This window comes from Stegodyphus dumicola, chromosome 3 (assembly GCF_044657685.1).
Source record: "Stegodyphus dumicola isolate Sdum_Otavi_A_Nest chromosome 3, ASM4465768v1".
Taxonomy (NCBI): Eukaryota; Metazoa; Arthropoda; class Arachnida; order Araneae; family Eresidae; genus Stegodyphus; species Stegodyphus dumicola.
In genome coordinates this window covers 214688466-214701433 of record NC_140770.1, presented here as the reverse complement: position 1 = coordinate 214701433, position 12968 = coordinate 214688466, and the positions used below count along the sequence as shown (strand labels likewise).

General features: G+C 33.8%; 1 long non-coding RNA gene across 2 annotated transcripts; it reads left to right on the top strand.

Annotated features, from left to right (window-relative positions):
* Positions 1–12526, top strand: LOC146998268 (uncharacterized). Of its 2 annotated transcripts, none has more exons than XR_015040407.1 (2): positions 1–766; positions 11150–12526. It is a non-coding gene; the product is annotated as an uncharacterized LOC146998268 (long non-coding RNA). The 2 variants fall into 2 exon arrangements; XR_015040408.1 differs by lacking the exon at positions 11150–12526 and adding an exon at positions 5250–5477.
* The last annotated feature ends 442 nt before the right edge of the window (positions 12527–12968 follow it).

The window sequence follows — 12968 nt, the reverse complement described above, 5'->3', positions numbered from 1 at the left end:
TAGCTGCAGCATAGGATGTTTGAATTTTAGTTTAGTGGTTTATGTTATTTGTTCTGTTATTTCAGTTGTGTTTAAAGTTATGGTATGTGTGAATAAAAGCTATGTTTAAAGAAAAGGAGTCATGTCAATTCAAGGATATACACCAAGCACGTAACCACCACGCCACCATAAAATGGTGACCCGGCGTCTACAACCATAAAATGGCGATCCGGCTACTTGCATGAAGATTATACTGGATGTTCGTTCAAAAGCTTGGTTCCAGAACTTTTATGTTTTTCCCTTCAGCCACAGACATGAAGGAAACAGCAGCCGTCAAGATTCCAATATACAATCCGATTGACCCAGCATTGTGGTTTGCTATGTGTGAAGCAACTTTTGCTTTAGCCGCACCCAAAATTTAACTACTGCGTCGCTCATTTGCCGCGAGATATTGCTGCGTTGGTTAGAGATATCATTCTCCGAGAACGCACAGATTCTTCTTATGAAGGCCTCAAAGCTGCTATTACGGAACGCTGTGGTGAAAGCAGTACGAGTGAAATACGGAAATTACTCACCGGCGAGCAACTTGGAGATAGAAAGCCATCAGAACTTCTACATGTAAGGACTAGGAGGGCTGAAAAATACAATGTGTCTGACTTTGTTACTGGAATTATTCATGCACCAGATGCCGCCAAATGTTCAGTCTATTCTAGAGTCGGTTGAGCCGCTCGATTCATCGAAAGCTGGCAGTATTGCGGATAGAATATTGGAATTTGCACCCGCTCAGGTAAGCGAAGTTTCTTCTTGTGTACCTCTCAATGTCTCTGAGAATTCTAAATTGGATTCCCTGATAGAGGAAGTGTGCAAATGCGTAGCGAGGTTTTGTCTCTACGACGATCACGCAGTACTTCCAAAAATCGAACAGCGAAGCCCTTCAGCTAAAGCTGCTTCGAACTGTTCCTATTGTTGGTATCATCATAAATTTAGCGACAAAACTAAAAAGTGTGTTCCACCATGTACATTCCAGGAAAACGTACTAGGGAAAGTTGGCGACATGCCCTTTACCTTCTGAGTCTTGTCGCCTTTTCATTAGAAACAGGAAATTGAATAAATATTTTTGTGCGACACTGGTTCAGACGTCAGTCTTCTTTCAGCAACCAGACAGGAAGCGCGTCAAACACCTATTATGACGCTTTCTGTAGCAAATTGCACCTCTATTCCAGGTTACGGACAAAAAGCGTTAAGTATTGACCTTGGACTTCGTCGTAATTTTAATTTTACTTTTTATGTGTGTAAAGTATCAGCAAATATTATTGGATCTGATTTCTTGCATTATTTTGATTTATTACCTGATTTAAGGAACAAAAACTTGTTGATTTAAAAACACATTTAAAAATTGACTGCAGTGTAAACACACATTTATATTCTGTTAAAACAATTACAAATTGTATTTATGATAAATTACTGTCTAACTATCCTTCACTGTCAAAGCTTCCTGATCTCAATAAGACTGTTAAGCATAATACTATGCATTTCATTGAATCCATTGGTCCTCCTGTTTCATGTAAGCCAAGGAGATTAGCTCCAGATAGATTAAAAATTGCTAAGCATGAAATTCAGAAAATGATCAATTTAGGTCACACGCGACCGTCCAAAAGTAATCACTCTTCTCCTCTTCACATGGTGTCAAAAAAAAAAAAAAAAAAAAAAAAAAAAAAGGGGGCACAAACGAATTGAGACCTATGGGAGATTTTCGGAGGTTAAACGCTCAGACAGTGAAGGATAAGTATCCTATTCCCAATATTTGCGATTTTGCAGCGGAGTTACATGGAACAAAGGTATTTTCTCGATTAGATACGGTTAAAGCATATCACCAAATTCCAATTAATCCCTCTGATATCCATAAAACGGCTATTGCCACTCCTTTTGGACTTTTTGAGAGCACGAGAATGTAATTTGGGATATGCAATGCAGCTGCAACCTTTCAGCGCTTTTTATTGATGAAGTAACTCGCGAGCTGTCAGGAGTATTTGCTTTTGTCGACGATATGTTACCGTGAAAGACCGAAATTGGAGAATGTCAACTTTCATCGGAGAATATCAACATTCACCAAATACGTCGGTGAAAGACCGAATATTTCACTACATTCTTGTATATTCGGACCCTCACCGGTGTTTGTAGACAATCACAGATATGCTCTGGTGAAAGTCGAAAAGAGAGGTCATAAAGTGCCATAATAGTTTAAGTTGTTGCAATAAATAAGATTTGAATCACATAATTTAGTAAGTTTTTTATTGCTGTTATTTTATTTTCTCATTTAGAACGTACTGTATAATTAAGTTTTTAACTTCTATTATTCTCCTTTCTCATTTTGAATGTATTGTGTGTTTTAGGTTCTCATGTTCTTAAGTTCTTATTTCACGTCTCAACTGCGTTTATTCGAGACTGAATTACGGAGAAGAAAATATAATATTGTTATATGTTCAACATTCACCATTAGTACATGGTGAATGTCGATATTGACCGGTGTAAGTCAGAAATAAGAGTATTTGGAAAATATTTCGGACATACACCAAGAGACTATGTGAATGTTGACATTCACCGGTGAAAGTCGACATTCTACAGATTTCGCTGTTTCACCGTAACAGATGTATTGATAGCGTCAAAAGACGAAAATGAGCATTTGATACACTTAAAAGCTCTTTTTGAAAGATTAAGTAATTATGGGTTAAGACTTAATGTATCTAAACGCAGTTTTGGTTTAACTTCTTTGGAATTTTGGATTTTCATGTATCTGAACAGGGTTTAAAACCTTTACCCGAGAGGGTAGAGGCTATTCAAAAATATCCTAAACCAAACACATTAACTCAGTTAAGGAAATTTCTTGGCATATTTAATTTTTACAGACGTTTTGTCCCAAGAGCTTCACATGTTTTAGCTCCTTTGAATAGGTTACTGGAAGGCCGCATTAATAAAAGGAAACCTTCACAACCAACTAAAACAAAAGAATATCCTCCCGAATGGGACGACGAAGCCGAGAGAAAGCATTCGAAAATGCAAAAAAGGCAATTGCCGAGGCAACCCTTCTCAAACACCCAATTCCTGGTGCGACTTTGAAACTTTGTACTGATACATCGGACTTTGCGGTTGGTAGCTCATTAATGCAACTGCATAATTCAGTTTGGGAACCCATTGAATTTCTATCCGTTAAACTCAGCAAAAGTCAAAAGAAATGGTCAACTTATGATCGAGAACTATTGGCAATTTATTTGTCTATTAGGAAGTTTCGGCACATGCTTGAAGGCAGGGTCTTTACAATCTACACTGACCAAAAGCCCTTAATATATGCTTTTAAGCAGAAGCCCGAAAAGTGTTCTCCACGACAACTTCGTTATCTTGATTTTATTGGCCAATTTTCCACTGACATACGATACATCAAAGGTCGTGACAATATCGTTGCTGATGCCTTATCTAGGGTAGAAATAGATTCAGTATCTGATAATCAACACATTGATTATAAAAAGTTATCCGAAGCACAAATTCAGGACTCTGAAATTCAAAATTCCTTATCTCAATCTTCACCAGTTTTTAAACTTGAGAAACATTTCTTTCATTTAGAAGATGTTACTCTTTACTGTAATATGGACACAGGTATACCTCGACCATTCATACCTGAATCTTTTCGCTCTAAAATATTTCAGAAGATTCACTGTCTTTATCATGCTGGTATTTCAACTTCAACAAAGCTAATTACTAAGCGCTATTTTTGGCCTAATATGAAGAAATTTATTAAAACTGCAGTTCAGTCATGTCTACAGTGCCAACGTTCTAAAATTCTTAGGCATACGAAATCACCGTTGGGTACCTTTTCCTTGCCTGATGCAAGATTTGCACATATCCATATTGATTTCATAGGTCCTTTTCCACCGTCTGAAGGTAACCGTTATTGCATGGCAATTATTGACAGGTTTACCAGATGGCCAGAAGTCAGACCTACTGTCGACATGTCAGCTCAGACGATTTGTAAAGTGTTAGTGCATAACCGGATAGCAAGATTTGGCTGCCCGGTATCAATAACTGATCAAGGCCGAAATTTTGAATCTCACGTATTTAAGGATTTAATGAAAATTTTGGGTACACATCGCATTAGAACTACTGCTTATCATCCTCAGTCCAATGGACTGATTGAGAGACTTCACAAGCAACTTAAAAGTTCAATAATGGCTCATAACAACCCAAAATGGACTGAAATTCTGCCTATTGTTCTGTTGGGTATTAGATCTGCCATTAAGAAAGATATAAATGCTATTTGCGCTGAACTTGTCTACGGTACTACACTTAGATTACCGTCAGATATGCTGAATGCTACAAATATTGTATCGCCTACTGAATCTTATGTGTCACAACTTCGATCAGTCATGCATTTAGTTAGACCTATTCCAACCTCTAGTCATAGTCAATCACCAATTTATGTACATCCAGCACTTCAAACCTGTTCTCATGTATTTCTGCGTATCGATTCTGTTAAACTACCTTTATCTCCACCTTACACTGGTCCTCATACCGTGGTTAAACGAATGGATAAAAATTTTATTTTTGAGGTAAATAACAAAAAGATTACAGTTACAATCGATCGTTTAAAACCAGCATATATGAAATCAGAATTTATAAATTCACCTGTAATTCCTCAGTTTCCACAGGAAGTCTGCGAAGACTCAAAAATTGTTCCACTCGAAGTGGACGTTGTGTTCATTTTCCTAAAAAACTAATTACTGTAATATGATTAAAGTTTTCTCTTGTGGTTTGCTGCAAATGTTACAATGTATAGATACTTGGAATAATTTTTTTTTGCATACGTATGAGTTATATAAAATGCTTACTAACTTTTCATTATTTCTGTTTAACTAAGTTGTGCATTGTATGGGTATATATTCCAATCAAAATTCTAAATGTATTATTACTATTCATATACTTGTATTTTTTTTTTTTTTTTTTGTACGTACAATTTTAAAGTATAACTGTTATTTGAATGTGCATATCTTAAATTGGAAATTTATAGCCAACCCCTTTTGTGTCGTGACTGTGTCACTGGGGGGGGGGGATATTCTGTGGCAATCTAATGTTTGACCGCGTGCGCAGCCAATCCACGTCATGTGGTTTATGTAAAAACTGCTAGCGCGGCAGTGAACTCGCTCACATCGCCCTTAGCTGCAGCATAGGATGTTTGAATTTTAGGTTAGTGGTTTATGTTATTTGTTCTTTTATTTCAGTTGTGTTTAAAGTTATGGTGTGTGTGAATAAAAGTTATGTTTAAAGAAAAGGAGTCATGTCAATTCAAGGATATACACCAAGCACGTAACCACCACGCCACCATAGTCGGAATTCTCGAAACAGCAGTTACAGGATTCCAACAATGTAACTGAACAAGAAATTGTGTTTGTCTACAGAACTAAAAAGAAAGTATTAGAAAGTATTAGAAAAAAAAAAAAAAAAAAAAAAAAAAAAAAACATAGCAACTTATATTGAAAGAAATGTTTAATAAGGTAAAGAAATAAGTATTAAGCTATTTTTGCAAATTTTGATACCCTTTAGATCATAAATACTTCATTATTTCATGAATCACGATTTCATATTTTTAATTTTATAATTTCTACATGCCATCTTACTTGATTTAAACTGATGATCTAATATCCGGAAAAATCCCAAATCCGGAATCGCCGAAGTCCCGACGAGTCCGGATTTCGGATTTTGTACTGTAATTTCTCAATTAAGTTTACAAAATTTATCAAAATCGAAACGCTATGAGATGTAGCTGAAAGTTGTAGTAAAAAATAAAGAAGTTCATAACAGACTTAGAGATATGCATTTTGTTCTGCATGCATCAAAGAAGCATGTAATAAATAAAAGAAAAATATTTTCACTTTGGAAGGGAGGGAATGGCCTCTTCAGCTGCTTTTAAATTTTCATTCCTCCTACGTACAATTTGAGTCTAAAACCACCGTCATAGGGCGCCTAAAATTCTGGAGTCCAGCCTGTTTGTGCCATTAATTCTTGATTTGTTTGTAGAGACATTAAGTATTTTTTTGGAAGCAGGAACGATGACAAATGAGCAACGTCTTCGCCGGGAATCGAACGACGGACTTTTGGAATACGCGCCCAACGTGCAGTCCACTACACCACGATGGTACGCTAAGAAGGCGGGGAAAATACCTTACATACTGCTCCTTTTAAAGGGCGGCTGTGGTTTTAGGGGACCCAAACGCCTAATCTTGGGTGTAGTATCCTCCAACCCTTTTTAGTTCGGGCTCCAGTGTAGAGACATTAGGTATTTTTTTGGAAGCAGGAAAGATGAAAAATGAGAAACGCTTTTCCCGAGAATGGAACCATGGACCTTTGGAAACGCGCATTGCTTTTCAATATTACGTATTCATATTTTCGACCGGACCCCATTCGGAAAATCAAAAATCCGGATAACTGGATTTTTTCCGAAGAAATGATCTACGCACACATGTTATTCGAAGAAAGAGTCTGCGCTACGTAATTAATTACTGTATATTGAAAATGGAAGATAAAAAACTATTTTTAAAGGAAAAGAGGTTTTAATTAAAATGAAAAGGCAACATATATACGTACATGTTATCCAGCGTATTGTACAGTGCATACAAGTGCTGAAAGTCAACATATCGGTTGACTTGCTGAACATATCGGTCAAGGTAAGCTATATGGCTATCTTCATCTTTTTTCGGGCAGCCAATTCCCGCTTCCGCTTGACAATGAATGGGAAATTGCATGTAGTCACACTAGGGGTGACACTCCATCTACTCCAGCGCACTTTCAAGGTTGGCAAACACTTCACTAGCTGATGGTTTCGTGTCTACTTCAACTTCGACATTAAGATCATTTTCTTCCTCAAAACTTTCTCCTTTCACACTTTTAATAAGTTCATCATTTAAAATTCGAAACCCAGGGCCTGACGAATCACACACCATCCATTCTGGTGTGTCCTCAGCACTAACTTTTGAAGATCCAGGAATTTTCAAAAGAATGTTTCTTAATTTCACAAGTCACATATCATCTCATCTTCTCCTGTCTCTTTCCTTTTCTTTTCCTGAGCTTCTTTTCCCTTTTTCTTTTTTTCTTCCTTTCTTCAGTTGATTCTGAAATTCTGAAACCGATTCGGATAATCAGCAATTTGGATAGTCGGAGTTCGGATAATTGGAGTTGTACTGTACATTTAAGATGTTTGAAGTATTATTATACATTTACTGGAAAATCCAAATTACTTTTATGGTGATTGTAAATTTCCCTTAATGTTTTGCTGTGCTTCGAAATCTGTCGTAAATATATTCCATCTAAACATACAGCAGAAATAATGTGTTCAAAGAAGCTGATTTATTAAGGTAAATTAATACGCCGAACAAATATTAATTTAGAAGTCAAACAACAAAAATCAGCTTTATATTTGCTAATTTTCACAAAACTAGTTTTCATAGGTACAACAACCGAAACTAGTTCTGCGAAAATTTGAATATATAAAGCTGATTTTTGTTGTTTGACTTCTAAATTAATAAGATGATTTATATCACTTCTAAGTGGGTTCAGTACTATATATGCGTTTACGCATACGTAGTATCATGCGCTTAATACTAACAGTGTAATCATTACTTCTTAAATTTTCATATAAATTAACATTTCATTAGTACATAAGATGAAGCTTTCTTTTTTTTTTTTTTTTTTTTTTTTGGGAGGGGGAAGAGTGTTGTTCGGAAGGCTCAGCACGGGTCTCGTCTGTGTGAAAATCCGCCACTAAGAACTGTTGCATTAACTGTGATATCTACGTTATCTACTAGTTTACAGACTAATGCAGAATATAACATTAAGGGAACGAAAACAACCTTTCAGATTTAAAATTCATACCAAACTAATTTTATTTTATGGTTAGTTTTACACAAATAACACTATTCTTCCACAAAATACGCTCTATAAATTGTATGCTTAAAATTTTGACCCCGCTTTCTGCCGAAGTCATCTTAAAATGGAGGAAAGTGCAGAATCGTCCACTGCTTGGCGCGTTTTTAAGAATTGCAAATACTCGGTATCCATGTACACATCGACCTTCTTTTTGACTTAAATCCCAGAATTGCATAAAAATGGCATTACGCACTCCCTTGACTTAATCCATGTAAACATAGACCTATTTTCACTAAAAAAGTCAAAGAAAATTGACAAAAATCCAATTCTTCTTACTCTTGTAAAAAGTGCCAAATAAACGCCAAACAAATAAGTGGGCGATTCTGCACTTAAAATGTTGTGTCGCTTACATTTTGTCTTGTTTTTTTGTTTTTCTTTCTTTCTTTTTTTTTGTTTTTTTTTTTAATGTCAGATGACACCTTTAAACTGAAAAGGCGACCTTACAGAGGTAAATTTTATCATAGGTCAATTACAAACCTGTTTTTGTGAGAAATTATACGAGCAACACAAAAACAGAATACGCTTAACAAGTAACAGTTTATATGTAATTGTGAGCGAAATGTTACTGTCATGGTCACGGATTAATGCCTGAGCCCTCATATAACTCTTAAAAAGGGATGCTTTTCATGGATCCATCTAAAAAGACAGGGCAGTCCCAGGGATAAATAGAGTCCTGGGGCAGTCGTGCAATCTGATTTCGTTTAGTGGCGTCATCTATATTCAGTTGGTAGAACGAATTGCTGTTGGTGAATGCTCCTTTGAGGCTGTTAGTGGCTACGCTTGCCGATACAGAACACAGTGCACAAGAAAAGCCGAGGACTGATCTGTACTCTCTAAGAATAACGTCATGAACGACTACGAGCATTTTGAGCAACTTTTAAAATGCTTATTTTGAGCTCAAACTTTGAGAAAGTCATGTCTTTTGTGGCAAACGAAGTTCCTGCAATTCTTTTATTTTCTAATGCGAATGAATTAGATTCGGTACTTTCTCGGGTGAATGCAGTTTTTTCTATTTCCACAGTTTATGTTGTAGGCATGGGAGAATCCAATGTCAAATTCAGGCATTATTTCATAATGCAAGGAACACAGATCTCATCCTGTGTAAAGGAATATCACTGACCTGAACTGAAAGCGGACTTTTTTAAATAATATTTTTTACGTATAAATTTGAAATGCAAATGGAATACGGTATCGGCTAAGTGTCAATAATTACATCATGAAAAAGTGAAAATATTGTATCTGTTAAAAAAAGTATTTAATGCAGAGCCTCATTACACAATAGAATGACCTACTTACATGAGTTTTATGTAGAAGTGTTTCACTAAACTGTTTGTTAAAGTTATATATAAAACGGTAATGACCTTCCTTTTTCCTCAAAACAGTGGCTAAATACTGAAAAGTAAATATGATGTTTGGATACAGCAATGTGAAACCTTAAGAAATACCCTAAAATACTGCAGATATAGAAAGGAACAGAAAGTTTAATTGTAGAGCAGTGTATTAAGAAATAAAGAAATTTTATTATTTAATACGTCTTTGAAAATTAAATTATTAATATTTTATTATTATTATTATTATTTTATTATTACTATTATTATTTATTGTTATTATTATTTTATTATTTTATTATTTAAAAGGTCTTTGCATATTATGCTGTTATTTATGCAATAAATATGACTAAGTAAATATTTAACACATACCGGAGAGAAATTTATACATTATAATTTTAATAGCATTTAAAAAGCGTTTAAATTTTGTAAAATGCCATGCGTGCACAATGGGCTTGTTAAGTTTATAAGACTGATTTCTTTTTCTAAAGTCAGTTCCACTAGAGCTACCAAATAATGAGTGTTAGCGATTAATAAAATAATTCAAAATTTTTATTTAAAATACTTTCTTCTTGCGCAAAAGAATTTAAATGGTATAGTTTATTTGAATGTATATACGCTCGAGATCTGCAGTTGTAAAGCATTGCATTTTCTTCATCCTTATCACATGCCTTCGGGGGGGGTGAGGTAATTAGAAGCAGGTCTGGCTAGCAGTCGAGAGGTCCCAGTTCGAACCTTTGCTACGACATAGCTATTATTCATGTTTCAGAATTTAAAAAATTTAAAACATTTCAACTGGTACCCGAACTCAGATGTGGTGAGCGATGATTCGCAAAAATCAAGATTTGGCAGCATAGATGTCATCTGTTATCCATTCTCATTTGAATTTTTTTTACTGAAAATTACAGTAATACGTGATATGAGCATCGATAACGCTTTCGCCAACAAATTACAACAGAAGAGGAAATGTACAAAAGGAAATCGAATGACCGATTTCTGTCGGAATATGAGGAATTATGGCGCATACTTAATTATAAAAGACGCACACAAAAGCGCAGGTATTTTCAAAGTTTTAAACTTTCATAGTTATTTTTTTCAAACATCCATTAGTGCTTCGCTGCTGTCTACTGCATTTTACTGGGCAAAAGAATTGCTGTAATAAGAAAAATGGGATTTTTAAATTTTGTAACTCCTAAACAATATTCATTCTTAGAAAATAATTTGCACATTCGTGTTCAGGAGGTAAGATGCAATAAGGAAAAGCTTATTTGATTGCTTTATTTTCTTACGTCATATTCTCAAAATATGAGCAAGACACTGCTTATTTGGTACTAAAATATAACATGAATTTTATTGTAACTTCTAAGTAACAGTCTAATTTTAAGAAATAAAGTGCACATTCACATTTAGGAGGTGAAATGTAGTACGATAACTTTTAGTTCTTCTCTATAATAGGAAAAAATAGAAATTTTGCAGAACAGTGTTAGCAGTGTTTTCGGCCTGTATTTCCAAATTCAGTTTAAATCAAAATTCACCTTGGACAACATTCTCTACATTGAAGCAAGAACAAGATAAAATACCATTAGCTTAACCTTCGGATTGCTCACTTTCATCAGTTTTGTTTTCACAGTCATAGGTAACATGAACAATTCAGTAACAGGTTCTGCTCGCAGGCGGATTACTGGCTTTCTGTAACATAGTAGCTTAGTTGTTCGAAAGTCTTTTCGATATACACGTATTCATCATCGTTTTTATTTCTTCCCTTGTGGGCTAATGTCCTCAGTGTTTTGTACAATATCTTAAATCTATTCTTTATATTGGTGACTTGTTTCAACTTTCAATACTTACTCTTTTACCATGATTTTTTCCAGTTGCTACTCTGTATGTCTTGTCAAACCTGTTGGAGTAAGGAATACATTCTGACATACACAAAGGGTTTCATACCGCAGAAGAAAGGTTCATAGCATGTTCTCTTAATTTCAAAATGAAATACTCTACTATTTTTTAAGTTGCACTAAAGGAGACTAAGAACGGTATGAATATGAACCATAGTCTATTGACTATTGATTATTGAATATAAATTTTGATTTAAGATTAAAACTTATGACTATAATTTATATTTACTGACTAGTACTATTATGTAACTATAGAGTATAAATTAGTGAGTATTAATTACAGAACATGAAATATTTATGTACCGACAATGAACTTTTACTTACACTTTGTCATAGCCGTACATTTTGTTTATAATTGGTATTTGCTGACTATGAACTTTTTATTGAATCTGCACTAAGAAATTATTATAAATATTGATTATGAACTATAGTTATTGACGATTGAATATAAACTATGTATTATTTATATAAAATATGTATTATTTATGGATTTTGCCTGGATTTTTTATTCATACTGTGGATTTTAGTATGAATATTGATTATGAATTATGATATTTTAGTAACATGGCTTATACTGTGGATTTTAGTATGAATATTGATTATGAATTATGATATTTTAGTAACATGGCTATGATTAAAATATTGTACGGTATTAGTAGTATTTTGAATCTTGTACTTAAAATTAGTATATTAAATAATATGCTAACTATATATTACTATGATTAGAATTTTAGGAGCCCGCAATGAATATGACAACTATTGAAAATACATAAATACACTCATTGTACAATGCTGTTAATGAATATTGTTACTGGATGTCTGCGTATGAATATTGTTATTGACTTTATACATATAAACATTGTATTTATATAAAGAATATAGTATTGTATATGAAACATTGTATGATAAGAGTATATGGAACATTGTGCGTGATATGAGTACACTGATATTATACTAGCTATGTATAACGCAAATAAGCATGTATTACGATATATACGAGTTAGTAACTATGTATAGCTTTTAACTTCTGAAAATATTTGTGTAAGTGAAACATAATTATGTAAAATATTGACAATGTGATTTTGTAACTTGACAAATTAAACACAAAATAAATACTTCTGCTAAAATATTTCCAATTTATGGACAAAAATAATTCTTGTAATTGATTATAGAATAAAAGTTGTGATACTAGAAATAATTATTTTAGCAAAGTTATGAAGTCAAGATTGTATTTTGACAAAATGATGAGAGGTAACATAAGCTATAGTTTCAGTAACCCATGTACGCAGTTTTTCAAGCATATGTAGTAAAAATTTATGAAAATGACAAGAAACGTGGACATTCCTGAAGCGAAAACTTAAAATACATTACTGCAAGCATTTCATTTGCAAAGTACTTATTCCGATGACGAACATTTTGTAACTTTCATCTGTGTATGCGTGTTTGGCAATATGAAAAAATATGGAAATATTCCTTTATAATTATGAATGATGCAGTGAAAATTGCTAATTTGCTTCTTAGAAGACAATTGCAGTGTCATATACTAGAATTTATTTGAAGACTTTGCGATCACACCAAATAGAAGAATTATATTTTATTCTGAGGTATAATATATAAATTCTTCTTTTACCAGCTTTCACTACCAAAAATTTGAAATATTTCTGATATCATGAAACAACCCTTAGAAATTAATAGGGATGTAGAGGATAGTGAATAAAATCATGCTAGATGCTACATATTCTTTTAAAAACAAGTTAATTTCCAATTAAAATAGCAGAAGCAATATTTTTTTAAT